Below are 22,501 nucleotides of genomic sequence, written 5' to 3' on the forward strand. Positions count from 1 at the left end.
GCTGCCGCAGGAAATGCAGCTACTGCTGCCCTGCACCAGCCACGTCCACAGGGGATGTGCCATGTGGGAAGAAGATAGGGCACTGGTAGGAAGGGGTGAGGCTTGGGGAATGGGAACAAATAGCGTCCCCATCTAGGTCTCCCAGGCTGGATTTCGCAACTGCTCGGGCTGAGGATGGCCCACAGGCCGGGAGTTTGAGACTCCTGTCCTAAACCAGACACAAGTAAAACAGAGTTGTCAAAATAAGTATTTTGGAGCGGTAAGGTAAAATAAATGCACACAAATTCCTGGCCTCCTTTATACTTAATCATAGTCCCTTTTAATAATATAAGTGCAATGTAAGACATGTAGTGATACAGGAATCACCCCTCAATTTGCTGAAGGTACATCAGCCTGTTATTTCTCTACATTAAAGCTTGATCTACACTTGGAAGGCTTTGTCAGTACGGCTGTGCTGATATACTTTACCAATCAAGCACTCATAGGATGGACACAGCTTATGCCAGAAAAAACTACTTTTGCCAGCATAGCTTATTCCACCACCCCTAAATGAAGTAAGCTCTGTTTTGCCAATACCACTCTGTTGGTGACAGATCAGACCTCATCACATCTCTGACTGATACAGCTGTGCTGGCAAGTCTGTTGTGTAGATGTGACCTTTAGAGGTCAGATACGTATCTGACATCCAAACAAAGTCACTACTACGGCATGCTATTGATTACATAAGCATTTTATTCTGCCAAGAAAATGGAACATTCCAACTGCACAAACAAGGGAGGGGGGTGTGGTGCCTTATTTTTTGCAGCTACAGTATTTTCATGACAGGGTGTCGGAGCACTGACACCCCTGCAAGACAACAGGCCATTTCTGCTGGAGGAAAACAATTCCTACTGCACTGCCTGTAGCCCCCATGTAGTCTGCTGTGCAGTTATCAGGCCTTAACCAAGAAGCAAAGAACGCAAAAGAGTAAAGCAGCCAAAGGAAAATTAAAATAGTCTCGAGGAACAAGGGTAATCTAGTCCAAATAATTTCTCATAAAACAATTATTACATACATGAAATATTTACTTAATAAAACATTTGCAAGGACATGTTAAACTTTCAGGGATATATGATCTCATAACTTTTATATGAGTGTCAAAGATTTTAGATGCATGTATTGCCACACTTCCTGAAAAAGACACTTCTGGGGACCCTAACTTTGGCCCCATATATGGAGAAGGAGGGAAAAGAGAGCGCTGTTTTTTAAGAAGAGTTTCAAAACATACATTGAAGCACTGTTAATGGAAAATGAGGTAAGTAAACTGGCATGTTTCAAAAAAAATCAGTGTCCCCAGTTCTTGAGAATTCACTGTAAGCATCACAGTGTTTTGTACATTTCTTAATGACCCAGGCTCACAGACATGTGATTATGTGAGAGTTTCAGCTTTCTAAGTGTGAGAACAGGACACAAGTGCACCCTCAGGAGCTAGAAGCCTCAGATACCAGAAGCAGAATAAAAAAAGAACACAGACTATTATTGATTTTTTTTAAAAAAAACCTCATGATTTTTTCAGACCTAATTGATAATTTTGGAATCTCTGGGGATGGCAATATTGCAAACAATGCAACCTTGGGGTAGCGGATGGGATCCAACTGAGAGTAAAAGCAGTAAGATGAGCCATGTCTAGTGACACTGTTCCCTCTGCTCTGCAAAGTGCAAAAAGACAAACGCAGCCCATAAATGATTCAAGTAGCTTCAATTTTTAAAGTTCTATCAGTGTCACTAACCCAAAGGCCAGTGTTAGTCACATGAGTAAGGAGTTTTCCTTAATGAGTAATTTGCATCACAGTGATCCCCTTAATGGCAGAGATGAGAGGAAACCGTGAGTTGCTTTCTATTTAGTGTGCTACAAGTGGAGAGCTCAGCTGCCAACCTTCTGTGGCAGAGCAGAGAAAAAGAAGTTACTCACCTTGTACAGTAAACATGGTTCTTCGAGATGCGTGTCCCATGGGTGCTCCACTATAGGTGAATTTATAGCAGTAGCCCCTGTAACGGAGGTAGGATTCAGAGCTATCGTGCTGTAGCAGTGGAAAGGACTGCTGATGCAACCGCTGTATCGGGTAGAAGAAGATTGGGGATGGCATAATGCTTAGCGAACTCGAAGCCAGAGGACCATGTAGCAGCCCTGCAAATGTCCCGCAATGGGGTGACTATTGCGTAAGGTGGTAATGGTGAGAGGGCAGACAATTCACCGACCATTCATGCAGAGGTTATCGCCAGCAGAAAGATGACCTACATTGTTAGCGTGTGTAGATCACACGTTGCTAAGGGTTCAAAAGGGGTTTGTGTTAGGCCATTCAAGACTAGCTCTAGGTTCCACAGGTCCACAGGTTGTCTAATAGTGGAAAGAGATTAGTCAACCCCTTCATAAATCTCTTTGTCATTGGATGAGGAGACAGAGTAGCTATCCAATGAATGACGAAAATCGGTGATAGCCGCTATATGAACCTTAATGGAGGAGCAGGTGAGACCGGAATTTTTAAGATATAAAAGATAGTCCAAAATGCGGTGAATAGGTGTCGAATATGGATCTAAGTGTGCATCAGAGCACCACGAAAAGAAGCGTCTCCATTTGTGAAGGTAAGTATTCCATGTAGTAGATTTTCTACTATGTAATAGAATGTGTTTGACAGCTTGAGAACAGATAATTTCTGTTTGCTGAAACCAACCAGGTACCAGGCTGTCAGAGCGAAGTAATCAAGCTGAGGATATATCAATCATCTGTGGTTCTGCATGAGCAAATCCTGGCATCTGGGAAGTGGATATGGAGACCAGATCGACATGCGAGACAGGTAAGGGAACTACATCTGCTGTGACCAAAAGGGGGCTATTGGAATTACCGTAGCGCCCTTGATCGCTATTTTCTCCAAAACTGTGGGAATTAGGGGAGTGGGAGGGAAGGTGTATAGAAGATGGTGACTCCAATCACATAAGAAGGCATCCCCCATGGAGTTCCGTCCAATGCCGGCCCTTAAGCAGTATTGAGGGCACTTTGCATTGCGAGGTGTGGCAAAGAGATCTACTGATAGGAACCCCCAATGATAGAATATGGCGTACAGTACTTCTGGGTGCAACTCCCAATTGTGGTTCATGGAGAAATGTCTGCTTAGGTCATCAGCTGTGGAGTTCTGCTGCCCAGGGAGGTACTCTGCGATGAGAGTAATTTTGTGTTGGTTGCACCAATTCCATTAACGTATCACTTCGGCGCAAAGCAGTCGACAACAGGTTCCTCCCTGTCTGTTTATGTAGTATACCATGGTCATATTGTCGGTAAGGGCACGAATGACTTGACCATGGATAACTGGGAGGAAGTGCCAACACATGTTGTAGACCGCCCAGAAGGTTGATGTGCAGCAGTGATTCTTGGGGGAGACCATAGGCTCTGGGCTTGTTTGCCCTGTAGGTGGGTGCCCCAACCTAGGAGTGATGCCTCTGAGGTCAGTTGCATTGTTGGTTGGGGTCAATGAAAGGGCATCCTGCCCATCAGATTCTCGAGGATGGTCCACCAAATCAGCAATTTTTTGACGTGAGCAGGTATTGTAACTCTCCTGTGGACATCGTGGACGTTTGGGATATATATCATAGCTATCCCAATGTTGAAGACACTGAAGTGTAGTCTTATGTGGGCGTGCTCCAAGGCTTTGCTCCCCGTCTCCCTGCAGAATCCCCCTTGTTATGCCCTTCTAACAGGATTGTGAACCATTAATAACTACTCTCTGAGGATGGTTATCCAGCCAGTTATGCACCCACCTTATAGTAGCCCCATCTAAGGTGCATTTGCCAAGTTTATTGATAAGAAGGTCATGCAAGACTGTATCAAATGCCTTACTAAAGTCTAGGTATACCACATCCACCACTTCTCCCTTATCCACAAGATTCGTTATCCTAGCAAAGAAAGCTATCAGATTGGTTTGACATGATTTATTCTTTACAAATCTATGCTGGATTTTACCTATCACCTTATTATCTTCCAGGTGTTTGCAGATGAACTCCTTAATTACTTACTCCATTATCTTTCCTGGCACATAAATTAAACTGACTTGTCTGTAGTTCTCTGGGTTAGTCTTATTTCCCTTTTTATAGATGGGCACTATATTTGCTCTTTTCCAGTCTTCTGGAATCTCTCCCGACTTCCGTGATTTTTCAAAGATGATAGCTAAAGGCTCAGATACCTTCTCTATCAGCTCCTTGAGTATTCCAGGATGAATTCATCAGGCCCTGGTGACCTGCAGACATCTAACTTTTTAAAGTGATTTTTAACTTGTTCTTTTTTTTTATTTTATCCATGGGGCAACTGTCCCCTTTTACCCCCACCCTCTTTCAGCCACCCTGTGTATATAGCATGATTTTAAAAAGCCTTATTCTTGAGAAGTCACGAGATAAACACTGATCCAGCTGAGCTACTTTTTTATTGACTATGAAATGAAAAATTTGCTCATAACCCTCTGGAAAGCATTATCTGTCCATCAGAGATTTGGCTATCAGTCCTGCAGCATGGTATGCAAGCTCTGAATGAGATGCCCCGTGCATTACTCAGTATCACCTGTATCTTGAGACACTTGAGAGGTTAAGTAAGTTCCTAATTTGCATAAAAGTTTAGAGTGTCTATGCATTTCTGACTCTATTCCAAGGGCTGTTTCTATTGGGAGAAAGGGGAAGAAAAGGACTAGTGTAGTGAGGAAAAACGGCTACTAACATTTAAATCAATTAACACAAACTCGCTAATAAATCCAGTTTCATCAATAAAAACACATTCTGTGTGTCATCTGCAAGAATTAAAAACAGAAGTACATTAGCATAAAATGCAGCAAATGCAGTTCCTGTAATTAATACCAGGGATGTACTAAAGCTTAATAATAAATTAATAACAACATTATTCAGATTTACTGGACAAGGTGGGAAATTAGAAAAGGTTGAGTTTTTAAAGATTCACCCTTTATAATGCAGTAATTTTGTTATTCACATTGACTTCCTCAATATATAAACCCTTCCAACAGGCCAAAGGTTAATATGAGGGAGGAAGAGCGAGAGAAATCTGATCTTTTTTTCATCCTTGGTTTTAATGCTATAAAGTAAGAGATTTTATTCAAAAACCCCTTCCAGCTAGAGCTGGAAATTTTAAATGGAAAATGCTGCTTGTTAAGCTATAGTCTCTCTCATTTGCTTTATTTTCCTGTTAACATTTGGTGCCAAGCTAAATGCATTTCCCCACCCACTACTCATAGACCTAGATTTTAAGATTCTGCAACAGTAAAAGAAAAATAAACAACAGAAAATCCTTTGTACAATGAGTAGGATCTTTGCAAGTCTGCGTTCTACTTACCTCTGCTACAATGATCTATTCTTTCCATGGATGGGATCCCTAGCCAAGGCCTAGCAGTTCCAGGTTTCTCCTTAGTTTCCCAGCAGCTAATTGAAAAAACCTTCCAGGCATCAGCTCCAAAATGCAAGAACTCCAGCCCAGCAAAAATCAAATTAAACTCCTCGCATTCAGCTCACTTGCTCCCCTCTTTTCCTGCTGCTGCTCCTTCAGATGAACGTGCCTATGAATAGCATTTAAGATCGCTCTCCGTAGCCCTGTTAGCCGTTTCCACACTGCCCATTTCATGCTCAATTTGCACTGTAGAGAAATCAGTGGTATTCCTTTCTCTTTCTCTCGCTCTCTCATTGGAAAGGTCCCACAAGACAAGCTGTGGAGCTTAACAAGAGCCAAGAGAAACAGAGGGAGGGAATGTGTGCCGGGATTGTGTTCAGGGTAGGCAAAAAGTCTGCTGCTACAGCTCAAAGAGTAAAAAAAGTGATAGCAAACTGCTGTCACATGAGCACAGCTTCACATGAGCACTGTTTAACTCCAGCTGATTTCAGATTCTTTCTTTCATTTTTGCTGCTGTCTCACAGCCCAGACTTACCATGAGATCGCACTAAAGTCAGTGATGCTGCTCAGAGTGCAAGTCAGAGCAAAATCTGCCCTCCAAGATTTACAATTCTGCAGCTCTATTAACTACACAGATTATTAAACTGAATTCAAACAATGGAGCATCTGCTTTTGAAAACCCAGGAACAGCCAGAACTGCCCCATTCAAATGATGACCCAAATATGTTTATAAGAAGACATCAGTTTGTTCATAGGGTCTGTGTTATGACCATGAGGGGGAGGAGAAAGTGATTGGAAATTTAATGAGTTTTATCCATTACTGGGATTTTATCATTTAGAATCTGCTGGCAGCTGAAATTATTATAAGAGAATCATTTCCTTATGCTAACCCACACTTTTGGTCTCAGTCTCGAAGTGTACAAGATAAGTTAATTGTCTAAAGAGACTGGTCCTATTGAAGTCAATACCACACAACTATTACTGTGACCTCATGATATTGCCGGTGGTCCCAAGATACCAGGAAAGAATAAATGAGCTCTTCAATACCCTCTTACCAGCATTTGCATTTAGCCAGCAGCAGCAGCATGCCATCCTTGCATGGCATTACCTATTTATCACTCCATGAAAGGGACAGAAATGCAGCTAGCTCTTCCAACACAATCACCTAGTCACCACAGGTTTCCTGACACAATTTTGTTCCTTTATTTCAACACTCTAATCAAGCAGCACCCCAGACAAATTAGATTTTGATTCTTCCGTTTCAATGCAAATGAATTGGTGGTGTTTTGTGATATCCATGAAAGGGTGAAATCAGTGCTCAGCGGCTGCTAGATTAAAGTGTCTTCCTTCATGATCATCTATGAGCTACTGAAAGGCTTTTCTAATGATGCAATTCATCTGTCTTGTGTCTGATTAGTTGCGTTTGTTTTTATTCCCTATCTTGTGGCAGAGTTGAACTCTGCCAGAATTGGTTTCTTCCCAGTTCACTCACATAATTAAATTAAGCAAAATACAGGACTATGTAGCACTTTAAAGACTAACAAGATGGACTAATGCCCACAAAACAGATATCCGACAAGATCACAAAGAAAAAACAGTTTCTTGCCATTTCAACCAGAAAGGACACTCTCTCAATGACTTAACCACCTGCATTCTTCTACAAAGACCTTTTACATCTGCACTTGAAAGGGAATCCTCTGAACTGTCATTCATGTTAAAATTCGACACTCTCCGGGAAGGAATGAACAAAGACTCTAACTATCTTACCCATTACCAAGATAGCTTCCCTAATTATCACCTCTAATACCATTAACTCACAGACATCTAACTCTCCCCACCTCTAATATAATTAATTCACAGACACTTACCTTCCTTCCTTCCCCCCCCCCCTGTATCCCCCTCCTGTTCTGAAATGTGATTTGTCCTTTTCATATGTGTTCATTTTTTTTAATTGTATACTTTAGTATATATGGTTGTGACTATTTTCTTCCACTACTTGATTTGAGGAAGTGGGTCTGGCCCACGAAAGCTCATCATCTAATAAACCATCTTGTTAGTCTTTAAAGTGCTACATAGTCCTGTATTTTGCTTCAGCTATATTTTAACCAGTTACTGATACATGAAAGGACCTTCCCTCTTATCCCATGACGGCTTACTTTTCCTAACAACCTCCTGCGTGGCACCTTGTCAAAGGCATTCTGAAAGTCCAAGTACTCTAGAGCAATGGTGTGTAACCTTTTTCCAAGTGGGACCCACGGGAATTTTGGTTGAGAAAAAAAAGTCGCAGCCCCTTTAAAGAAGGGAAAAGAAAATGGCGGCCGACCCGGTGCTGCAACCCCTCAAGAGGATAGCTGCAACCCCCTGGGTTGCGCACTGCTGCTCTAGAGCAGGGCTACTGAACTTTGGAAGCCCCGGGGGCCACAAAGATACTCACACCACATGCCAAGGGCCACATCTTAAGTGTGGTTGCATATATGTGCAAATATATATGCAAATAGCTTCTTTCACACTGACAGGCATGAATACAAAGCACTTCTCACAATGCGCCAGCGCTCCCGGCACCTCCTCCCTGGATACTAGAAACGCCAATACCCTGTACCTCTCTGTTCCAGCCAGCTCATCCACTTGCGTCTTTCAATGCTCACCCCACCTGGGAGATGCCTCACAGTTGTGGAGTGTATTCCCAGTGAAGGCCACATGTTGAGTCCCACCTAAATCCAAACTGCACCATGGGCTGCAAACAAATGGGCCGTGGGCAGCCGTGCTGACTCCCCCCGAGAATTCTAATAGATTGGTGAAGTATGATTTCTTTTTACAAAAGCCATATTGACTCTTCCCTAACATATTGTATTGATCTGTGTGTTTCATAATATTGTTCTTTACTATAGTTTCAAACAAACAATTTGCTTGGTACTGAAGTTAGGCTTATAATTGCCAGAATCAACCTGGAAACTTTTTGAAACATCAGTATCACATCACCTATCTGCCAGTCATCTGATACAGAGGCTAATTTAAATAGATTATGTGCAAAAGTTAGTAGTTCTGCAATTTCATATTGTAGTTTCTTCAGAATTCCTTGAATATCACATGGTCCTGGTGATTTATTACTCTTTAATATATCAATTTGTTCCAAAACCTCCTCTACTAACACCTCAGTTTGGGACATTCCTCAGATTTGTCACTGAATGGAATGTCTCACATATAGGAATCTCCCTTACAACCTCTGCTGTGAAGATCAATTAAAAGAATTAATTAACTTCTCCACAATGGCCTAGTCTTCCTTTTCACCTTGATCGTCCACTTCCCTGATTGTTTGGTAGGCTTCCTGCTTGTGATATACTTTAAAAAATTGCTTTTAGTTATTATGCCTTTTGTTAGTCATTCTTCTAATTCCTTTTGACATTCCTGAATTATTTTTACATTTGAGTTTATGCTCCTTTCTATTTTTTATTTCAAATTTTTTAAAAGATGCCTTTTTGCCTCTAACTGCTCTTTTGGCTGTTTAGCCGTTGTGGCATTTTTTGTCCTCTTGTTTAATTATGTATTATTATTATTAATAATAATTAAGGCTATATTCTTGGTTTGAGCCTCTCAAACTTTTTAATATTTTTAAATATTCACCATACAGCTTGCAGGCATTTAATTCTTGTAACTGTTCCTTTTAATTTGCATTTAAGGAGATTTCTCATTCTTACATAGTACCCCTTTTTTAAATGAACTGCTATTGTGGTGGGTTTCTTAAGTATCCCCCACACAAGGATGTAAAATTTAATTACATTATACCATATTTACCTCTTCGATGAGATCCTATGCTCCACTTAGGACTGAAGCAAGAATTATGTATCTTTGCTGTATCACACAATGTCATGACTGTCAAGTCCCTGTATGTTTCAGTGGGGAACATGGGAAATGTCCCTTTTCAAGAGATAAATTCCCCACTGTTAGTCTTGCAAGGCTGTGAGACATTGAACATTAACGTTGTGACATCTTTTTCCAGAGATGCTATTACTATCTCAGGACTGCCACTTTGGGCCCTATGCAGAAGGAAGTTTGTGTGGGCGCTGGAGGTTACTTTGACATGTGGACTGTTAGGATACAGGCAGTCCCCGGGTTACGTACAAGATAGGGACTGTAGGTTTGTTCTTAAGTTGAATCTGTATGTAAGTTGGAACTGGCGTCCAGATTCAGCCGCTGCTGAAACTGATCAGTTTCAACAGCGGCTGAATCTGGACGCCAGTTTTGACTTGCATACAGATTCTACTTAAGAACCCCAGGCATCCCCAAGTCAGCTGCTGCTGAAACTGATCAGCGGCTGATTCCAGGAAGCCCGGGGCAGGGGCTTCCTGTAGTCAGCCACTGGTCAGTTTCAGCAATGGCTGACTTGGGGACGCCTGGAGAGCAGCTGGGGTGCTGCTGGGTTGGTCCAGTGGCGCCCAGAGCGGCGCTACGGGACCAACCGGCAGTGCCCCAGCTGCTGTACCACAGGCGTCCGGAGCAAAGCTGCGGAGCACGGGGGCAGCGGGACAGCCCAGACACGTCTGGGCTGTCTGCTGCCCGCGTGCTCCGCCACTTTGCTTCCTCTCCCTGGTCTCCAGCAGACCAGGGAGAGTGCCCCGTTTGTAACTGCTGAGTCGGATCCGCGTAACTCGGGGACTGCCTGTATGTCCTGGGAAGATGGATTCGTGGGCAAGGAATTTGGTGGCAGTACATCACACACCTCTCCAACAAATCACAAAAGCACCCTGCATATATTAACCCAGTGGTTTGTTTCACACACAAAAATTTCCACAAACTCAGATCTTCTGGCTCTTAACTCCAGGGACAATTAAATTCAAGTAAACTCTCTTTTCACACAATTTGTGTCCACTTCCTAGCTATGTGGAGTATGTGTCAATCTAAACCTTTCACATCCTTAGTATCTTCACCCAATCCTTGGCCACCAGGTTCTCCTGTCCCTGTGATACACATCCTTTGGCATCCACTACAGCCATTGATTCGTGCCATTTCACTTTCAGTGTTTCAAATCCTGTGATGAAATGCTATATACACCCTTGTGAGCTGAAACCTTCCTCCTGTTTTTCTGAGTTCCTTTATTTCCTGCAGAAGTTCTCGGTCTAATACCATGTGACTCAAAGCTGCCATTTCAACACAAGACCCACCCACCCCCATCAAAGCACTGAAGAATATCCCTCAAAAACACTACAGTTTTCAGAGCTGAAATTGCAAGTCAGAATAGCCACTATTGTCTTAACTGTTTTTACATCTAAAATGTGAATTAATTTTCTATTGCTGTCTGTGTCCTCATTAATTAACTCAATTTATATTTGAATGGTAACTAGCTTTTAAAAAATATTTCAACTGTTTAATCATACACATTGTCCCCACCCCTTGTTCTGAGAATGTCGAACTCCCATGGGCATCCTGCCTCCCAAACACAGAGATGAGGTTGTGTCATACATGAAACATTAAAAATCACTTTGAATCAAAGTTGGCTTTTTATTTTCCAAACCCAGCTTAACAGCAGTGTCTGTGAGCATTTCCTGTACTCCTGAAGATACTAGGTTAAAGACAACAAAACTTCCATACTAACCGGATCAATTTTCTAAACTCCAGAAATGAAAATTAATTGTTGTGACTAAAGCTAATTACGGGGTGGAATATAAAGCTGAAATGCTTCATTCCAGAGAGACCTCACTATTACCAAGGCAGTACAGTACACTATTACTGCACCTCTCCTCCAAAGACTGTTTCTGTAAAAATATATGTAATTAAAAGCCACACTTTCGTCACTAGTTGGACATATTCCCCTCCCTCCCCTTAAAAGTTGCCCTTTGTTTTACCAGACTTCAAAATACTCCAATGAATTCCTATCTATAAGGTATGTGAATGCTTGTGTGCAGCCCTCATCTGCAGTGGGGAAGGGGGGAGAAGGGGGGTGAGATAGAGGGTGAAGAGGGGTTCACTGGAGCAGCCCTCCCTCACTCACCTCCGGTTAATCAGTGAAACAAAGTTTAATCTGTTAACAAATTACATGGGATTTTTTACAGCCTATTGTCTATACAATGCTCAATGTGAGCTAGAAACCAGAGAGTGGAGTTTATTACTGTATTTTTTTTGGGGGGGGGGAGGGGACTGAAAAACAAAAAGGCAAACAGTACATGAAGCTGAATAACAAATAACTCGGGGTTATGGTAAGATAAGGAAGGGAAAAAATATTTCCCATCAAAAATGTGTCTTTCAGCCCATTATTTTATACTGGAGAACTTCTCAGAAGTTACAATCTGAAAGAAACTAACAGTGACAGCCTGCCAAGTTGGCACACATTACAGGACAGTTCCCCCCACATACTCAATGAAGCAGTCTGACTAGTGAGTGCTGTCACCATGCCAAGCAAATATACACGAGAGAATAAAGCCATTGCCTTGAAATTACTCGTTATTACAGCATGAGATATCTGACTAACAGTCTTCTTTTTTAAAAAAATTGTGCAAGAAAGGGTGGTATTCAACAAGTACTGGACTTCCAATTCCTGGTGTTTCTCCATTCTCTTCCTCCCTCCCAATTTCTCTACATGGCTCACTCCAGTGTATCTGGACCTCCCAGAAAAAAATAAAAAGTAATTCCTCATGCAGAACTGCTGCATCTTATAATGATTTATAAATTGGCCTGCCCACAGCAAGGAGAGATTATGGCAGAAACTAGAGAAGAGAAATCTCTCTAGTCAGAATGTAAATATGAACACTACGACAATCAGTGATCTGAGCTAATCAGTAGATTGAAAAGAGAAAAGAATAAATGCCTGACCATTATAACCTATTCACCTCTATTCCTATTAATTAATATCACATTTTCTCTAGCTAGAAAAAGAAGCCCCAGTAAATCAACAAAAATTGAACTTTTTTTCCCAATTAGGAAAATAACTATCATAGTTACAAGCAGCCATCAGTAAACCATTACTGTATACAGTCATGCACCTGGTAAAAAATAATTCTCATTTGCACTAAGACCCCTTTACACTGCCAAAGTGGTATAAAGAGGCCTTAAGGCAGACAAGAACCAGGCCCTGAGGGGTCTCAGAGCCTAAGTAGTTAATTATGTAAAGAACAGAAAATAACTACAGGATCTCATATACCATAGTGAGGTATATGCTGGGTTTTTAATGGGGAGTACTGTACCCAATTGCATCTTATAGTTTCAACATCTCTCTTTATGAGTCTGAGTTTCCCACTTTCTTTCTCTCTTACACACACGTATGCTGATTTAAACAGAAAGCCCCACGTCACAGCAATAACTAGCAGACTCTCTCCCCCCCCCCCCCCCCCAATCAATCACAACCCACTCCCTAGCATGCAAAAGCCTCTTGTTTCAAACCATGGAGCAGGCAGGCCCCATGGTCTCTGCAACTAGAATTGCCACATACTGGAGCTCCACAGGAATGTGATGCGGTGACAATGTGGCAAAATGTGATCACTGAGTGATGTGATGACATTTTGCAGCTCCAAATCTGACTCAGGAGACTGGTAACAGCATAGGATGCTGGCTGCAGCAACACTAGGGCAATCTCAGCATTTATGTTGACAGGAGCACTGCCCACAGCATTCCTACCCTCAGCTAATGACTATCAACTCAGTACAAACTCACTGCCTCTAATCAGAAAGAGGTGTTGGCAGCAATGGTATCTTCAGGTGGTCGTTTAATATTCCGTAGCACTGTGGATTTTAGGATGCACATTAACACATAAATATGTATTAATGTCAGTGCACATTGCAGGAATCTCTTCTTTTCTGAGTTGCACACATTCATTACTGGATTTTATCCTCACAGAGCCAGCAGGACAGCAAGGTAGTACTAGATCCATTTTGCAGATGGGAACCTAAGGTCTGTGTAGATTAAGTGTCCAAGGTCACACAAGAGGTCTGTAGCTGAGCCAAGAACTGAACCCAGGTTTTCTGAGTTCAAATCCAGCATGTAATACCATTTGTGCTGTAACAAAATTGTAGCCACCTAGCAGTGTTCCCTGTATACTGAGAGCTCGGATGGCCCAGGATAGATTCAGGTGCCACCAAGCTGATTGGCAGAGTGCCCACAGCTGGCAGCATGTGCAACTACTGGTGGTGTACATCTGCACATGCCTTGCTGCACATAAAAATTATTCTGCACACAGATGGAAAAAAATTAGAGAGTACACTGCCACCTCGGACAACTAAAGGAAACTCTCCATTAGCAGTACAGAACTTTAAACACTTATTTGGACATTCCCAATTACACCCAGGGGAGGGCAGTGGAACAAACACATCAGGGGTGTGCAATAAAACAGTGCCTTTTTACCAGGGTTAGCCCCTGGCAGGCTGTCGCTGATATATTTACCTTCCCATCCAAAGGTACGGGCAATTGCAACTCATGTTGGAGAGGGATTGCCGTTCCTGGCCAATGGGAGCTGCAGGGAGTGGCACAGAGCAGGACCCCACATCCCACAGCTTCCATTGGCCAGGAACAGCGATCCACAGCCAATGGGAGCTGCAATTGCCCGCACCTGCGGAGGCTCAGGTAAATATAGTGGCAGCAGCCCATCAGGGGCTAATCCTGGTGAACTGGATCCAGCCTGCGGGCCGGTATTTGCCCAGCCCTACCATACCTAAAGCCAAGCCGATCTATTATCTAACTAATGCCAGCTCCCATTTGTCAGACTGTAGCGGATGATGTCATTTAATCAATTAAAACGAAACCAACATTCTTTATATGCATCTTGGCATCTACTGACAAGACAGTTTAATTAAAAATAATTGCGATCTGACTGATTTCCCTCCCCTACACACATGCAAAAAGAAAAAAAAAAGAGAAGAAACTGAACTATAGCAGATGCTTGTTAACGCAGGGCTGGAACACCCACTCATATTCTGGATTGCTGCGATGGAAAGCCTTACCAACATATCGCTGGGCTGAGGATTCTGGATTGCTGATACCACGTGTCATATGATGAAGTTTGTCTCGAAACACACTGCCTTTGAGCATCCTGCCCTTAACCATAAAGCCTAGAGAACACAATATTCAGCATATAGACATAATTCCTCCTGTTTTCCATACATACATCTCATAATGATGGTGGTGACACATTTGCAATAAAGATCTTACATAGCATGACCCTTGTTGGTGAAGCCAAGGCATCCCTAGACTCCTGTGAATCTATGCTGCCTCTTCCAAGAAGTCCTTGGCTCATAGTAACCTTAACTCTTGGGGCAGGCACCATGTTTTCTATGTCTTTTGGAAAGCAGCTTTCATTTCTTGGGCATCACCGTGACAAAATGGATAAAGGAACAAAAGATCATGACTGGACCTGTTTTGAGGCCTGGGAAAGCTGCCTGTGGGATGAATGGATGGATCCACTCAATAGCCAACTTATACTCCTGCACTCCTACACTCTGCCCTGAGCCCCTTTACACAGGCAGCCCCCTTACACCTTGCAGCAAGTACATTTTCCTTTTCCTTTTTTTTTTTTAAACAAACGTTACCTCAGTTAAGCACCCGAGTAGCACCAGGTACATTTGTTAGTCACTTATATTATATTCCCATAATCACTGAAATATTTCTCCCATTGTTGCATGTCTGAGCAAAGTTTTTTTTCTGATGAACCTGGCACCGAAGATGCTTTTGACCCATCCAGCCTGCATCTTTTCATTGTGAGGGTCTCGCAGGCCTGACGCAAAAGCTTTTTTCCTTTCTCTTGTCCCCACAAAGAGTCTTTCCTAGGTCAATCACCTTCCCCATCGCCATGCAGACCAATTTTCAAGCAGCACCATCAGAACCCATAAATCTCCCACTTGAGTCCACAGGCTACCACCATTTGCACTGGAATCTTCAGGAACACAAACTAAATCAGCCTTATGAGCTACCAGGAGAATTCGCCAGAAAGTGACATAAATGCACATCCGCAAGGAATCTTCCATTTCGTCTATAAAATCAGCAACGTAACAACACGGGGACTTTTTTAAATGGTTTAATGGATTGCGGCAGTTAATTGGAAACCTTTTTGTCCATGTAACAAACAGTGTTTCAAACACATATTTCCTTAAAATTCTCATGCCTATCACTGAAGAAAAACTAGCAGCCAAAAACAAAAATCCCAGTCTGTCTCCAAAGGAAACCACCTTTAGTCACTAGTTAATCAAGCCTGGTGAATATAATACCAGACATGTGGAAACAGGCACTTTGATATATGAAGTACACATGCCTGGTCTTGCGTGTTATTTGTTTCACCACAGACTATACTCAAAAGGGAAAGGAAAATATTTTCCATGTTGCTGCTCAAAGGGAAACTAATTCAATGTAATGATAGGCTTCCATAGCATCATTTGGTATCTTTTCAATAAAATAACTTCAGTATTCTGATAGGGTGCTGGGACCTTTGCTTCGGGGTTTCATCCTGCCCTTGGTTACATTTCAGAAGAGCTATTGCCAAAAATCTGCTATTGTGCAGAAGTATTCAAGATTTGTAACAAAGCATGAATCCCCTTAAAACCCAGAACTGCATCTTCAGTTTGTATCCAGTATTTTTGGTAAGGGCTGCAACTGATTAATGCAAATGTAAATAAATGCCTCCCAAATTATGATTTGTTAATTCCAGTTCACATCCTAGTTAGTCTGATTTACCAATTAACAGAAAACAAAATGAGACTATTATTCAGAAATTAATCTTTGCTTGCAGTAATTCTCAGACTGAGGTTCAAGTTCTGCTTAGGGAACTAAGGAGCCCCCTCCGATCCTTTGCAGAATTGAACTATTTGGGAGTCAAGCAGTAGAAGTGAGGGCTGCTTAGAGGGGAAGTGAATGTGTGAAAGGTGCTTTGTATTTCAAAAGACCCTAACAAAGAGACACATACAAAAAGGATGGATAATAGCACCAGACCTGAAAAAAGGCATCCTATAAATTAAGAGATGGGTCTGAACAGATTGAAATACTTCCACATTCTGGGAGATTTGGAATCTGTGCCCAGATATAGATTACAGCAGTGGTCCCCAACGTTGCGTGGCTGCCGGGCGCCCGGGGGCAGAGCCACTCACGTGCTGGGCACCCGGGGGCGGGGCCACGCATGCGCCGTGCACCCGGGGGCGGGGCCACCCACGAGCCATGCGCCCGGGGTCGGCACTGTGCATGTGCCGCACGCCCGGGGGAGGGGCCGCCCATGCATCACGCGCCTGGAACCGGCACCATGCATGTGCCGCGCGCCGGGGAGGGGGACCAGCCCAGATGTTTCGGCGGGTGCACAGAAATCCCCCGGTGGGCGCCATGGCGCCTGCGGGCACCGTGTCGGGGACCACTGGATTACAGGTACGTCTGATGTTTATAGTAAGTCCAACCAGATACAAACATCCTCAAAGATAGGTGATGAAGAGTTTGGAAATCCAGAGACTAATTCTGTGGATTACACCAATATAAATATATTCCTAATCTCATCATTGGCTTGCTTGCTGGAACAATAACAGCATTGCTGCTTCAAATATTCTTGATTGGATAAAATCATTTTACTTATGAACTTTTATCTAACACTGGCAATGAATAACCATATAACGATGCAAAATCCTCCAATGAGCAGGAGAAAAAGCCTGCTCAAACTGAATAAATTGCGCCACCACCCACAAAAGAGAATATTTTGTTAAATCTAGTTCAAGAGGGAATTTTGGAAACTGGGAGATCAGGACTCAAATTAGCGACTCCTTGACACAGCCTACCAAAGAGATATGAAATTGAAAACAGCTAACAACCAGGCAGTAAGGAGAAATATGTGATGAAAGTGCAGCTTCTATTCTGACCAGCTTCTAGTCTCTTCATAGTTTTGAACACTAGATGGTGCTGTGCTACAGAGCATAGCCATGGCGTATGAGATGACTTGTTTTCTATGCAAACTCATCTAACATTTTCCACAAGAAGTTTATCTCCTTGCTCTGGTATTCTTATTTCTTAGTTCAAGGGGTGGGCTGACTGTCATTGAGCAAATATTTACAGTGTTATGACAATAGAGACAGAGCTATGAAAGGAACCAGCCACTTGGTGGTTTGGGGAAAAAACAAAGATGCAAATTAAGAGCTAGATTTTTTCCCTCTAAATGGTCTCACCACAAAGAAAGCATCCTTTTATTCAGTCTCGGCCTCTCTGAACAAGACAGGGTACTTATTTTAGTTATTGCCAATTCGTCTGTATGAATGCAACTGTCTATTCATCATACAAAAGCTGTCATTTTAAAAGTTACTCCATCATCCTGAACTATTTGCATAGAGCAGCCACGTGAGTAGGCTAAGATGACATGACTTTCTTTTTTAGGGCCATCTTTCTTTTTTAAAGCATATTATATATGTCAGCAAAATAATTGTTTCCTTCACTGAGAAAATCTGTATTAATAAAAATTCTATACAGCGCCATAAGATACACACATGTTCATTCAGAATTCTCCTTTTATAAAACTGCTGACTTCCAAAGAAAGTGGATGAAAATCACTGAGTTCAAGCATGACTGCCTTTCCTTTATATGCCAGGAGCCTTTAAATTTTGTGGTAGAGTGTCATTTTTAGTCATAGCCCTGTTTTCCATTTGCTGGAAACACGCATATTATCCCTATGAGAAAATTAAAAATTGACCAATCTTTTCATCCTAGCTTAAAAATCTCTCTTCCCTGTTTTTTTAAATCATATTAACTGTTCTCACACTGAAGAGAGTAATTGGAAAATATCCATTCTCATCTGGCATTAACACTGAGATCTGGTATAAGTTAACAAGCCTGTATCAGTGTTATTATGTTGTTCAAGGGCACAGGCACTGGCTTTCTCCAGGCCTGGATGGTGCTCAACTCCTTTCCCCGCCCCAGGTCCTGCCTGTCCCCACTTCACCCCTTTCTACTAGGGTTGCCAGATAGTTTAACCAAAAATACCGAACACACCCCACCCTCCCCGCTTACCCCACCCAAAAATAACACCAGGGAAAAAAATTCTGTTGATTGGGGGGGGGGGGGTAGGGGAAGGAGGGGAAGGAGGAGAGCGGAGATCCAAAGTTGTTGAGGGAAAAAAAAAAAATCCCAGCATTAAAAAGGATGTGGACGCATTGGAGAGTGTCCAGCGGAGGGCGACCAAAAGATTAAGGGGGCTGAAACGCATGACCTGTGAGGAGAGACTGAGGGATTTGGGTTTGTTTAGTCTGCAGAAGAGAAGAGTGAGGGGGGATTTGATAGCAGCCTTCAACTTCCTGAAGGGAGGTTCCAAAGAGGATGGAGAGAGGCTGTTCTCAGTAGTGACGGATGGCAGAACAAGGAGCAATGGTCTCAAGTTACAGTGGGAGAGGTACAGGTTGGATATTAGGGAAAACTATTTCACTAGGAGGGTGGTGAAGCACTGGAATGGGTTACGTAGGGAAGTGGTGGAATCTCCATCCCTAGCGGTTTTTAAATCTCAGCTTGACAAAGCCCTGGCTGGGTTGATTTAGTTGGGATTGGTCCTGCCTTGGGCAGAGGGCTGGACTCGATGACCTCCTGAGGTCTCTTCCAGCTCTATGATTCTGTGATACTCCCCATCACCACCAAAACCTGTTTTCTTACAGGTGAAGGTGTGACTAAAAAAAATACTCAGATAACAGTGGGATTGCACAAGTGTAGTTTTTGCCTCAGTTTGGCTACAGAATCTGAGGAAGGGAAAGTTTAATGAAATATCAGTATATAGGATATGATATGCTAACAGCCATGCACCATCATGATTACCTAAGAAATCCCCATATCACCCCTGTGAGCTGGGCACCAATGTTAAAGTTGGGGATTCTGAGACAGAAGTCGGGTGATTTGCCCAAGGCCATGCAGTGAGTCAGCGGCAGAGCCTGACTTTGACCTTAGGACCTCCTTAATTCCAGATGTGTGTGTCTCCTGCCATGCCATATACCTTCATGGCATAATTATAGCTAATTAAGCCAGGCTATGTCTACCATGCAGAGCTATTTTGGGCTATCGGAAGTATCCCAAAATAGCTATTCTGCATCTTTTGACCAAGCCCGTAATTTCAAAATATAACAAGCTCTCTATTCCCTGTAAACCTCGTTCCATGAGGATTAAGGGATGTTTCGGAATAGTGATTTATTTTGTTGTTTGCTGCTGTGTAGATAGTGCCAATGTTCGAAATAAGCTATTTTGAAATTAACTTGAAATAAGCTACACATTTTGCATACTCAAATTGTGTGGCTTTTTTCGAGATACGGGTGCTGTGTAGATGTACCCTCACTGGAAAGTATTCCAACGAATGTAATAGGCTTTAGAGGAGACCCCCTATAGGTAATATTGTCAAAAACCTGTCCCTGAACTTTGCATCCCACTGATCCTTATCCAGTGCCAACTCTTGTTGCTATACTACCAGCCCAAACAGATTGTGAGAATCTCTCTCCTGGTTTTTTTTTTTTTTTTTTTTATTAAACACACCCTTATAATAGAGGTTTGTGTGTCAGGCACCAAGAGATCCTGAAATCTGCTAATATGACTATCTCCTTTGCAAACAGAAAGCAATTAGGTTAAGTGGAAGACTGAAAGCAATCTTAGTGGTCCCTTTTGCAGGGGTGTCTGGAGAGCACAACTAGCTCTCTCTCATTGCTTCTATGCGAAGAGAGAACACACGTGAAAATGGCCAGAGAAGGGCAGAGCACAAAGCCCTGGCTCAAACTCTAAGCTCAGAGACAATACAACACGAGCCTGGACTCGGAGAAATTCTGTCTTTTGGCCCTACCCCCTTTTTTTTAAATCAACTGAACAAGATTTCCTCAAATGTTTCCTGCACTGGTTACCTCAGCCATTAATACCCAAGTTATAACATTTACACGGGAAATACAAAGATGATTCATCATCCTTAATCAGTAGATTTGGGACACCGCCGACCCATTCATCAGCACAGCTAGACAAAATAAAGCCATAAGGAAACTGATGCTCGTGTGTCAAGGAAGGCTCTCACTTCTCATTTGTGATGTGCGCTGGGGATGTACAACAGGAAGCAGAACACCAGGCTTTGTGCTTAATACATTTCTTGCTATAGCTGTGGTGCTTCGTAAGAAACTCTTTCCGATAATACTGACACACATGAAGCAACTTCTCTGAAGTCAACAAGCAAAGACATTCACGGACCCATGTCACATTAGTCCCTAATGGGCTGGCATTTACGGTTTTTTAGGCAGTTCATTATTTGCAAGCTACGAAGGGTTTGATTTAAACATAAAATATTGTATTACTACTGACAGATAAAATATCTTTTCAAGTATTTTCTCTTTTTACTATATGGCAGGTTGGGTTCTTCAACTAAATATACTGAAGTAGTAATAGACCATTTATGAATTCTGATTGCTACTTCCATTAAATGATCAATGAAAGATGGAATATAGTATACCACTAAGAAGTGGCCCATGTTATGTACAACCTATTTCCTTCATTGCCCAAATTGCATCTACTGCTTGTCACCCTCACTCACTCCACCATGTGTAATACTAGGCCTTGAACATGCATTCAGAGTGGCTAGCTCAAACCCACTGCATCCATCCATACAAAGCCCCACTGAAGCTTTTAAAATGGAACTCATTTTCAAATGTGTTTATATATGGCTGGTTGAAAGTTTTCTTAAAAAAAACCCAAACCCCTCACCTCTCCCCCTCAAAAAACGTATCTGTTTTCTATGGAAACATTTTGATTTTTTTTAAAATAGAATGCCCAAACCACAATATTTCAGTCATTGAATTTCCACTGAAAAATTAAGATTTCCTACAGAAAGCACCTCCCATTTTTATGAGCTCCAGTCCAAACCATGTGCAGTTCCTGTTGACTGTAACCAGAGAGCGTGCACTTACCTCTGAACATTTTTAAAAACCAAGTGTTCATTTACAATCCAAGTTAGACATTTATGCTAGTTTATAAGACAAATCAGCTACAACACGGCACTTAAAAAGTCTCCAATTGTAGCTCGCTTCCCCCCTCTCCACTGTATTGCTGTAAGAGATTTTACACTGTCATAATTACACAATGCAATTAGATGTTCTGGAGAGGCCTTTGTGTATTTATGATAAACACATCCAGTGACATTTACAACACTTCTATCATTTGAAGAAATTAGCCTCAATACATGAAAAGAAGTTATTACAGAATACATTGTGCAGATATAGTTATGCCAATTAGCACATTTACAGTAATTATGGTAATGATGCACAGTAATTGTTTTTTAAAAAGGAATCAAAGTACAAGAGAGGGAAAAGGAAGAGAATGAAGGCTCAGTTATGTTCTGAGATGCGCTCATATCAATTTAGAGTAACTATCAATTTTAACAGGGTCACTGAGAATTTATATTGCTGCAGCTGGTGCTAGAATTTGTCTCAGAAATTTAAAAAAAAAAACACCAAAGATGCCTGAAGTCAGGTTACCAAGGCACAGCCTGATATCTATTTCACCCAAGCCACTATTGGACACTGAGTTGAGTGATTTGCTTGTCCTGAGGGTTGGCTTCCTGAAGAAACAGTTAAAAAAATAAAAAAAAGACTTTGCTGAAAACTGGGTGTTCCAGTTCATCTGGACTTTCTTGTGTTCATAAATTGTAAATGTCTGATACTTTGGTCCAAACTGGAAACCAAGGGGGAGTATAGGTGACATAAAATTTAATGGCCTTTACAAACAGTGTGGCCAATTCTACTGATTTTATCACGAGTCTCACAGCACAGCATAGTTTTCTAAAGCCCCATGTTTCAAGTGATCAAACAAGAATCTCAGCTTTCATTTTAAAAATAATAATCTAACTCTCAGGGTTGCAGAGAAAAGCTAGAAAACATAACACAAAATACCCTAAAGGAATCCAGCAGGAAAATTTAAAAAAAAAGACACTCATTAATTTTTTTATTTTATTTTCTTTTTTTTAGAAAATCCCAATAATTTTAAGGTACTTGACAGATTGATTGATTTTGAGGCCTGACTTCAGATTTGTTGAACATTAAGGGATTGTCAATGCTGGGACAATGAGGGCACTCCGAAGCATTCTCTTAAATCAGTGGTCTACAAGCATGAGATTGGGATCTGTTCTTGGAGCCTCTGACAAGTGAT

At 42.0% G+C, this 22,501-nt stretch overlaps 1 protein-coding gene across 16 annotated transcripts in view; it reads right to left on the reverse strand.

Annotated features, from left to right (window-relative positions):
* Positions 1–22,501, reverse strand: part of ARHGAP32 (Rho GTPase activating protein 32) — a 465,356-nt gene that overhangs the window by 178,506 nt on the left and 264,349 nt on the right. The window contains exon 1 of one of the 16 annotated variants that reach the window (XM_075909254.1): positions 5,366–5,967. The exons of the other annotated variants lie outside the window; for them this stretch is intronic. The gene's annotated coding sequence lies outside the window, so the exon portion shown is untranslated. Of the gene's footprint in view, positions 1–5,365; positions 5,968–22,501 lie in introns of those variants that run through there. 16 annotated transcript variants of the gene reach the window in all.

The sequence above is a fragment of the Pelodiscus sinensis genome, chromosome 26, assembly GCF_049634645.1.
Source record: "Pelodiscus sinensis isolate JC-2024 chromosome 26, ASM4963464v1, whole genome shotgun sequence".
Lineage (NCBI taxonomy): Eukaryota > Metazoa > Chordata > Testudines > Trionychidae > Pelodiscus > Pelodiscus sinensis.